Source organism: Meriones unguiculatus, chromosome 11, assembly GCF_030254825.1.
Source record: "Meriones unguiculatus strain TT.TT164.6M chromosome 11, Bangor_MerUng_6.1, whole genome shotgun sequence".
Lineage (NCBI taxonomy): Eukaryota > Metazoa > Chordata > Mammalia > Rodentia > Muridae > Meriones > Meriones unguiculatus.
The window spans coordinates 72,734,083-72,742,450 of NC_083359.1; the positions used below are offsets into that span (position 1 = coordinate 72,734,083).

The 8,368-nt window shown below is 42.2% G+C and overlaps 1 long non-coding RNA gene across 1 annotated transcript; it reads left to right on the forward strand.

The window, feature by feature from the left end:
- Positions 1-414: 414 nt before the first annotated feature.
- LOC132646489 (uncharacterized) lies at positions 415-5,592 on the forward strand. Its single transcript, XR_009584785.1, has 4 exons — positions 415-483; positions 1,410-1,488; positions 1,687-1,785; positions 5,427-5,592. It is a non-coding gene; the product is annotated as an uncharacterized LOC132646489 (long non-coding RNA).
- The last annotated feature ends 2,776 nt before the right edge of the window (positions 5,593-8,368 follow it).

Genomic DNA, 8,368 nt, shown 5'->3' on the forward strand with positions numbered 1-8,368 from the left:
AATAAAGGGAAGATGGTTTCAGTTGGTTCTTAGTGACACAAAAACTTACAGGCTTTGGGATAGGAAGACTGTCTTTAAAAGGAAAAACAAAACAAAACAGGATCCAGGATCAATGGTGAATGTGGCTTCAGTGCTGTTTTTGATTAATGTCCTGAAGCCCCATATGGAAAGGCAGTATCAGCAAACAGAACACTCTGTGGTTAGTTTAATGAGAGGTAGGGGCTGAAACTCAAGACTTTAAAAAAAACAGTATTAGTACAACAGAACACAACCAAGCACATTCTTTCTTCTTCCCATTTCATTTGATCCCTTTTAAGATCCAGGCAGCACAGTCTGTGTCCCAGCTGGGGGTAGGGCCTGGCTTTCAGCAAGCCAAGACAGAGATTTCCCATAAAGCACTAGAAGAGGACCTGCCTTGGAAGCTCACGCAAGGTCAGTTTGCACAAAGAGGCTGCAATAGGTGGACAGCTTTGGGTAAGAAAGGTAATCCGATCTGTTACATTTGCCAGAGCTGAGTCAAAGGACTGGAGACAGATAGCTTTGTGGACTTAGGCTAAGTTGCAGCATGATGTCATAAAAACTGCCAGAGAAATGCATGTGACATGAAAGCAGAGCTATTTGGAGAGAGGAAGGGGACTGGAGGGGGTGAAAAAGTGTAATGACACGTAGGCATGAGCATGCCACTGTGAAACCTTTGTGTGTTAACTTTAAATTTTAATTTTAAAAATCCTTTAGTGAGAATGCCTTTCCAGAATTGTTTTTCCTTCATGGAGTATCTTATTAACTACATTCTGTGTGCTATTTCCTCATGCCTTTCTCTTCCATTGTTTTTTTGTTTCCCAAGACAGAATCTTATTGCTAAGTAGCCCAGGCTAGTCTGGAAGTCATGATTCCTCTGCCTTGGTCTCTGAAGTGCTAGAATCATACCATCAGTTCATGCCATGTGACTTAACTGATAATTAAATTTTATGCAGCTTTAAGTTTGTTCTTAGAAGTCCTAAGACTATAAATCTAACAGCCTATCCTCATGACTCCAGGTATAACCACAATAAACTTATCTATGATTGGTGACTAATGCTTTCCTGGGTCTGGAGACCAGGGGCTTTGTTCTCTCTGTCATGAGTATATCATCCTCCTAAATCCATCCTAAGTGAACACTCGCCATTTTCTTCTTTTCAACTGATCTCCAACTTGGAGCCACTCTGTTCCGTGGCTGCCTCTGCCTTCACCCCTGTATGAAGATGCCACGCTTTCATGTTAAGCCTCTCGTGAGCATCTCTACAGAATCCCCATATAGGCATTTTACAGGCACAAGATGAGGAAGACACTCCCTAGTTACAGATGGATCGGATGTCAAGCCCCAGCTCTGCCTCTGCTTGCCATGATTACTGACTACCTTGCTCTTCCAGTTCACCAACAGTAAAATAGCACTGGCTCCCTGGGATGGTGAGAAGAATTAACATAAAATCACAGAGTGCACGGAGCATGGTAAGTTCTCCCTAAACGATCAATAATGCAGCTCCCAGGGCCTGCCTGCTGCTGTGGCACCCCATCCTCCTTCACTCACCCCTCCATCCACATCACATCCATGGGTGGACACTCATCACTGCTCTGCTCTTTTTCTCATTTTTAATCATACAGCAAAAGAATAATTATATGGAATTGAATATAAATATTTGTTTCCAGACAGATTCTGGCAAATTGAATTGGTAACAAAGGAAAGATGGATTTGCAGTGGAGGTCGCTGGAATCAGAAATAAGATGCTTTGCTTGCAGTGTAGCTCGGTATGTGAACATCTGCCTGGAAAATAAACACCGTTCATGGGCTTCATCACTCAACTCAAAGGTTCAAACTTAGCAGTCAAGAAGGGGTCGTTTCAAATTCTGATTTCTTTTAGGTAAAAGGGAAAATGATCTTGATTTTGTCCAATACCTTTTGTCTGACCTTGAGATATCCCTAGGCTCGGCTGTAAAGTGCATCTCTTGGCTTTGAGAGGGGTGCTTGGGTAAATGGCAGCAGTAAAAAGAAAAAAAAAAAAGGCAAAACAGAAAAAAAAAAAAAGGTAACAACAAAAATCCTCCAAGAGTAAAGATAAAGAACAACCTGTGTATACCCTGCTCACGGAGAAGACACTACAGCAAAATAACCATAGCTGAATTTAACCATTCTCCAGCAGTGCAAGCAAGCCCTGCCTTTCAGGCTGGCTGACCTTGGGGAAGTTACTATAATTCTGTTTACCTTGGCGTCCTCCACATAAAATGAGATTAATAATAGTAACGCCAGTGTGTTAAAGACGAGGTTAATAAAGGCTGGGGCAGTGACTCAGCTGGCAAAGTCTTTGTCACACAGGCACGAGAACCAGAGGTTGAGCCGCAGAACCCAGATCCACTGCTGGAGACATACAGGTAGGTGGCCAGCTTCGGCTTGCTGGCCAGCCAGCCTACCCTAACCAGAGTGCCACAGGCCAAAGAGACCCTGTGCTCAAGAAACAAGGCAGACTGCTCCTGAAGAGTGATAGCCAAGGCTGACCTATGGCCTCCTGTGCACACACACACACACACACACACACACACACACAAAAGTTAATAAAGCTAGGTTCAGACAAAAAGATTGCCATACATACAAAACCACTTTGGGCTGTATAGTGAGTTCTGGAACAGCCTGAACTACTGATACCCTGACTCAAATATAAAATTAATAAATGCATAGTAAGAGTATTAACTACCACTTTACATGAGTCAACTGAAATATTTTTACACTGTGAAAATGATACTTGAGATGGTTGCACCAATTATGATGAGGATAAGTGGACTTTAATAAAGCCCACTGATATCGTCTTCAAACCAAATAGTTCTGTACTTGACAAAATATTTAAGGGGTTCTTTTGACATATTTGCCCAAATGTAAAACTCTGCTGTAAAAGACAAATGTTTCTCTGTACTTTATGGTTTGTAGATGCATTGTTTTAGAATTGGAGTCTTTCTAATACCCTCTAAGTTCACCATATTGGGGTAAAATGGTGTGTTAGATTGATAACCAGATTCCAGTGCTCAGTGTTTGAATCCCAGGCTAGTAACAAGACAGATGTTTACAGGCAAGCCTTTCAGGCTCACAGCCTTGGTCTTCTTAGATGTGGAAGTGCAAGCAGATGAGTCATGGGATTTATACACACCCAATGCCCAGGTCCATGAGCTGTGGGTCAGGATGAGCGTCATCCTTGTCTATTTCCTGTTCGTTCATACATCTGGAACTTCACACAGAACTATTTTCTCTTGGCCCCTAGACTATAACTTTCAGTCCAGTAGATAAAATCAAGATGCTACAGAATTCCTTTCCTGGGGAAGAAGAAAGAAAATAAAAGACAGTTGAAGCAAAACAAAGTCCGTGGCTCTAAAGGACACTACCTGAAAGTACTTTTTATCTTAATTCTTGGACCACAGGCTGTCTCTGTTGGAGACATGTAGGTCCTTGTACTCATAGATAAGTACTGGGGAAGCCAGGGGTATGAAACACAAGGCTGCCTTTCAAAAGGGAGAGCCGTATAACCTGCTCTCCAACTAGAAGGCTGGGAACAGGGTGGTTAATGGCCCGGTGACCTCTGTGCCACCTATGTGACATGGGCCTCTTTAGACCCCAGACCCTTATCTTCTTCCTTGGTCAATCTATAGCACTACCCTCCCCAGACCCTTATCACGTGCCCTTTTTACTTTGAGACAGCTCCATTGGTTCCATAGAACCTATCTTTGTGGAAAGTACGTCCCATGTACTTTACAAAGAGTTTCATTGTAGCCATGTCTTAAGTCTATTGCGCACACAGGATTGAGTTGTCACCAGGAAAGTTTTCGCTAAAGTGACAGTGCTTAAAAATGCCTAAAATAAACTACCTGGTGTCAGACCCTGAATTTGAACCCACACTGGCTACTGAGTCGTGTTAAAACAGACTTCCTTTTTCCTCTCACGGATCAACACTCCGCTGGCCACGGTGTTTGCAGAGACCACGCACATGTCTCTACTGGACTGGTGACAACAAAGGTCAAAAATATTTCCAGTGTTAGATAAAATCAATTCATCCTATTTTATGTAACTTGAAATCAACAAAAGGGTCTTTTTAAAAATAGTTCATGGAAACAGAATTCTACTACTTTCCACGTTCACGTCCCCATCCATCCTGGCCTCGCTGTCCTCTCAGCCCACTCTCAAGTAGATAGCTTCCTTTTCGTCCATTATTATTGTTGCATATGTGTGTATGTAACTGGCTGAGTCCATCTCTGTTGTTTTTGTGTGTATATGGTTTCAAGGCTGAGCACTCTGCATTAGACAACCAAGAAGCTCTGGGAGAATCTAACTCTCCCTTTCTCTCAGTTGCCGATAGCTCTTTTGGAGGGTGGGACTCTGCAAATTTTTCCGCTTTTGTGTTAACATGTCCACTGATACTGCCATTGTTCCAAAACTGTTCATACAAGCCATTTCCAGAGGACTGGTTCATGGCAGACATCATGGTATTCTGGCTCTTATATAATTTCTGTCCACTCTTCCTCAATGTTCCCTGAGCCACAGATTCAGGGGCTGTGGCACAGACCTACCCGTTGGGGGTAGGCTACCCACAATCCATTGATCTCTGCATTGTATGTTTAAGAAAAAAAAAGTATAAAAATAACTAAACTTAATCACGACTCCCAAGATGATATTTACTGAAGAGACTGTCTTGAGATTTTTAAATAAGATGACCCCTTAATACACTGTAAATATTACATCACAAATACATGATTTTTAAGCCTTATAGAACCTATCCTCTACAAAAAGAATCTGCTCAAAATTGAAAACCATTTCCGTCATCTAGGTCCTAAAAAGTCTCTCAAGCATTTGCCTTATTTCCAGGAGAGACTGGTAACTTGGGATCATTCTCCATATTCATTGTAGTACACAAGGCAGCAGCTTCACACAGCTTCTGAGTGCCTGTGTGAGTCTTCTTAGCACATGAGGGGTGGTGCTCAATTAGTTCAGAGACCTACAAGAAAAAAGGATTGCAATTCCAAACCAAACTGTTTATATGTGACATTTTCCTGCACGGGCAAGCCTCCTCAGTTTTATCTTGACATATCTGCTATCGCTCTAAAAGCTTTTTCACATTAAAAAAAAAAATGCCATTTCACACATAGCACAACATTCACATCCTTCACACGGGTACAAAAATCGTCAGATGATCTCTGGGAGATTGGTTATATTTTTGTCATGAACAAGAACTAGCAAATTTATGCTACATAAGTATATACGAGTCTCACACATGATCTTATTAACATGCCATGGTAAAGATTAGCTGCACAGAGTGTAAGTGGCATAACTAAGGATGTGGGCCAGGGGAGACAGAGACATTGAGAATCCAGAAGTTTGGATCTTAAAATTATTTTATTTATATCTTTGAAAGGCGATTTAAAGGACCCTGAAACCAAGCCTGGTGACCTGAGTTGGATCCCCAGGACCTACATGGTGCAAGGAAAGATCTGATTCTTACCAGTTGTCTTCTGACCTCCACACGTGTGTCTGTGTGAACAGACTTTTGCTCTTTCTCTCTCTCTCACCCACCTACCCACCCACCCACCCACCCACCCACCCCCACACACATTTAAATGTATAAATAAATGAATGAATGTAAATAAATGGAATTTTTTAAAACTTAAAAATTTTGCTTTTTTTTTGAGGCAGGGTTTCTCTGTGTAGCCCCAGATGTCCTTGAACTGAATTGGTAGACCAGGCTGGCCTTGAATTCATAGAGCTCCTCCTGCCTCTGCCTGCTATGTGCTAAGTAAGATTAAAGGCGTGTGCTACCATTCCCGGCTGAAGGAACTTTTTAAAAGCTATTTAGATCATTTTTGTCTGGCATTTTTAGTGTCCACACACACATTATCCACCTCTGCCTCAGCATTAGTAAACCTGCAATTTTGGAACTAGATACGATCAGGTACACAAAAGTGAGTTTAAATTCCTTGCGAATCTGAATTGTGGTAGCATACTAATACTAGTACTGTAAGACCTGGGGTCTCACAGCTCAGGAGTTCAATCGCGCCCTTCCCAGAAACTCCCCCAGACCAAGACTCATTGCAAAAGCAAGAGGTTTATTAACCATTGTACAACGGGGTCACCCCTGCCAGTCAGCAAAGAGTGGCCCCGGGAGACAAAGGCCTTTAGGTTTTTAAAAGATAAATTGCGGGAGATTTGAAGTTGCAGTCTTGGCAATTTAGGATTGGATGAGGAAGCTATAAAGTAAGATAATTGGTTAGTCTTAGGTGCTCAAGCTTGGCCAGTCCTGCCAAGTGTGGATGCAGCTGCAATTGAAGGTGGTGGTAGTTAGCTCATCCTTGAAGATTAGGGCTGCAGACTTTTGGCTGGAGGTCAAAAGCTACTCAGAAAAAGTCTGGGTTTGTTGCTAAGAAACACTATCTCAAAGACAGGAGGTTTTTTGCTTTTTTTTGTTTTTTTGGTTTTTTTTTTTCTGAGTGAAGGTCATTGCTTGCTTGCCTTTTTTTTTTTTTATATATATCTGTCCTCACAGATAGGGTCACATTCCTCCATTCTCTGGAAAGGTACTAAGAGGCTTTAGCTTAACCTGGACCTAAAACTCAAAACTATAGGCTTTAGAAGACATACAGGTTACAAAGTTAGTCTAACCCTTTCAGTACTGGCTGTTATTTTGTACCTGACACTATCTTAAATTCATTAAAGGTATTACTCATACATTAATCACAATAATTCTGTAAAATAGTTACCCTTCTTACACAGTAGAACAGGAAATCATGAAACTAATATGATACAGGCAACCAGCTTGACACCAAAACCAGTATTCTTAACTTTGAGTAAACTGATTTTGCAGGCCTGGGATTTAACTATGCCTGTGAGTCTAGCTGTGACTGTTAGTTTTCATACTGTGACTTATCACTTAACCTTTGTTTCCTTTTTCTCTTCCTTTGATGATAGAATACATTTTCCTTTTCATACCCATACCTTTCCATAATGGACAGCCAATCAAAGATACCACAGAAACCAGCCAATCAACAAATTCTTACTCAGCTTAAACAAGAATTGGGTCCAGAGACCAGCAAGAAGGACCCACACAAAGCCAATGACAGTCCCTTTCAGAAATACACCCTGAGAGACAGATAATTCCTTGTCTTCTAGGACTGCAGTTGTGATGGCAGACTGTGTCATTTGTTTCACTAACCTGACATCTGAAACACCTTGTGTGTGAGGAATCTACCACCTCAGCAGTAAAGTGTGAGCCCATTCAAGAAGACAGGCACTTAACAAGTGGCTGGGATGGGAAGAACACAGTGTTCTCAAGTGTTTGCTGTTCTTCCAGAGGACCTGAGTTCAGTTCCCAGCGCCCATGCCAGACAACTCACAACTCTCCAGCTCCAACTCCCTCTTCTGGCATCTTCAACTGCCTGCACAGTTAGAATACATACATACACATAAATTAAAAAAAAAATTAAAGAAGTTAGTATACCAGATAGTGTTGTGCAACAGTTTCCTCTGAGATTGAAACATTCCATCCTTAAACAGGAAGGTAAACAAATCAAAACAGCTTCCGGAAGTCCCCGAAACTGACCAGATTCACAAGGTCCCTCCCTGTCAGAGTAAGCAATAAAAGCTGAGGGTCCCTCTCAGATGAGCTAAGCGAAGCAGCAAAGAAGCCTCTGAGACCAGACCACCTGCCTGGAAGAAGCAGAGACCAGCTAAGCCACCTGGAAGAGACTTAGGCCAACTGAGCACTTGGAAGGGACCCTTTCTAACCCGTCATGTTGCCTGCAGGCTGTTCAGTGTGCTCCAGGTTCTCAGCTTCTGTGAGCTGTCACCCATGCTGGGGTGGACTTTGGTGATTCAGCTGTCTCAGAGTCATTTCTGCTTTTGTAGCTAACCCCTCACCCATACTCTTGTAAGGAGCACCAATAAAGCTCATTGGTTCACCACGTTGGACTTTGGTGAGATCAGTACTTTGGTCTGTCATGTGATCCCTGTCTGGGTTGAATAGGCATGTGTGTTGCTTTTTCCCAGGAAAAGTTGGTCACACGGCAGCTAGTCCATTTCAACGTTCATTGCAGCTACAGTGCAGGAGTAAAGCTTGAGACGAAAGATTCCTGGTTTTGATTAGAAATTACTGACTCATAGTGTCTCCAGATCCAGGTTCCCACAAATGGCAAGCGTTCTTGCTTTTTTAAGGCTACCCTAGAATCCCCTTGAAGATATCTTTCTTCAGCTATTGATAAATATGTGGGTTGCTTCTAAATTTTCACTAGCATCACAGTGAGCAAGGTGTCTCTTTGACACACTAATTTCATTTCCTTTTGATATGTTCCCAAAAGTGGGATTGTC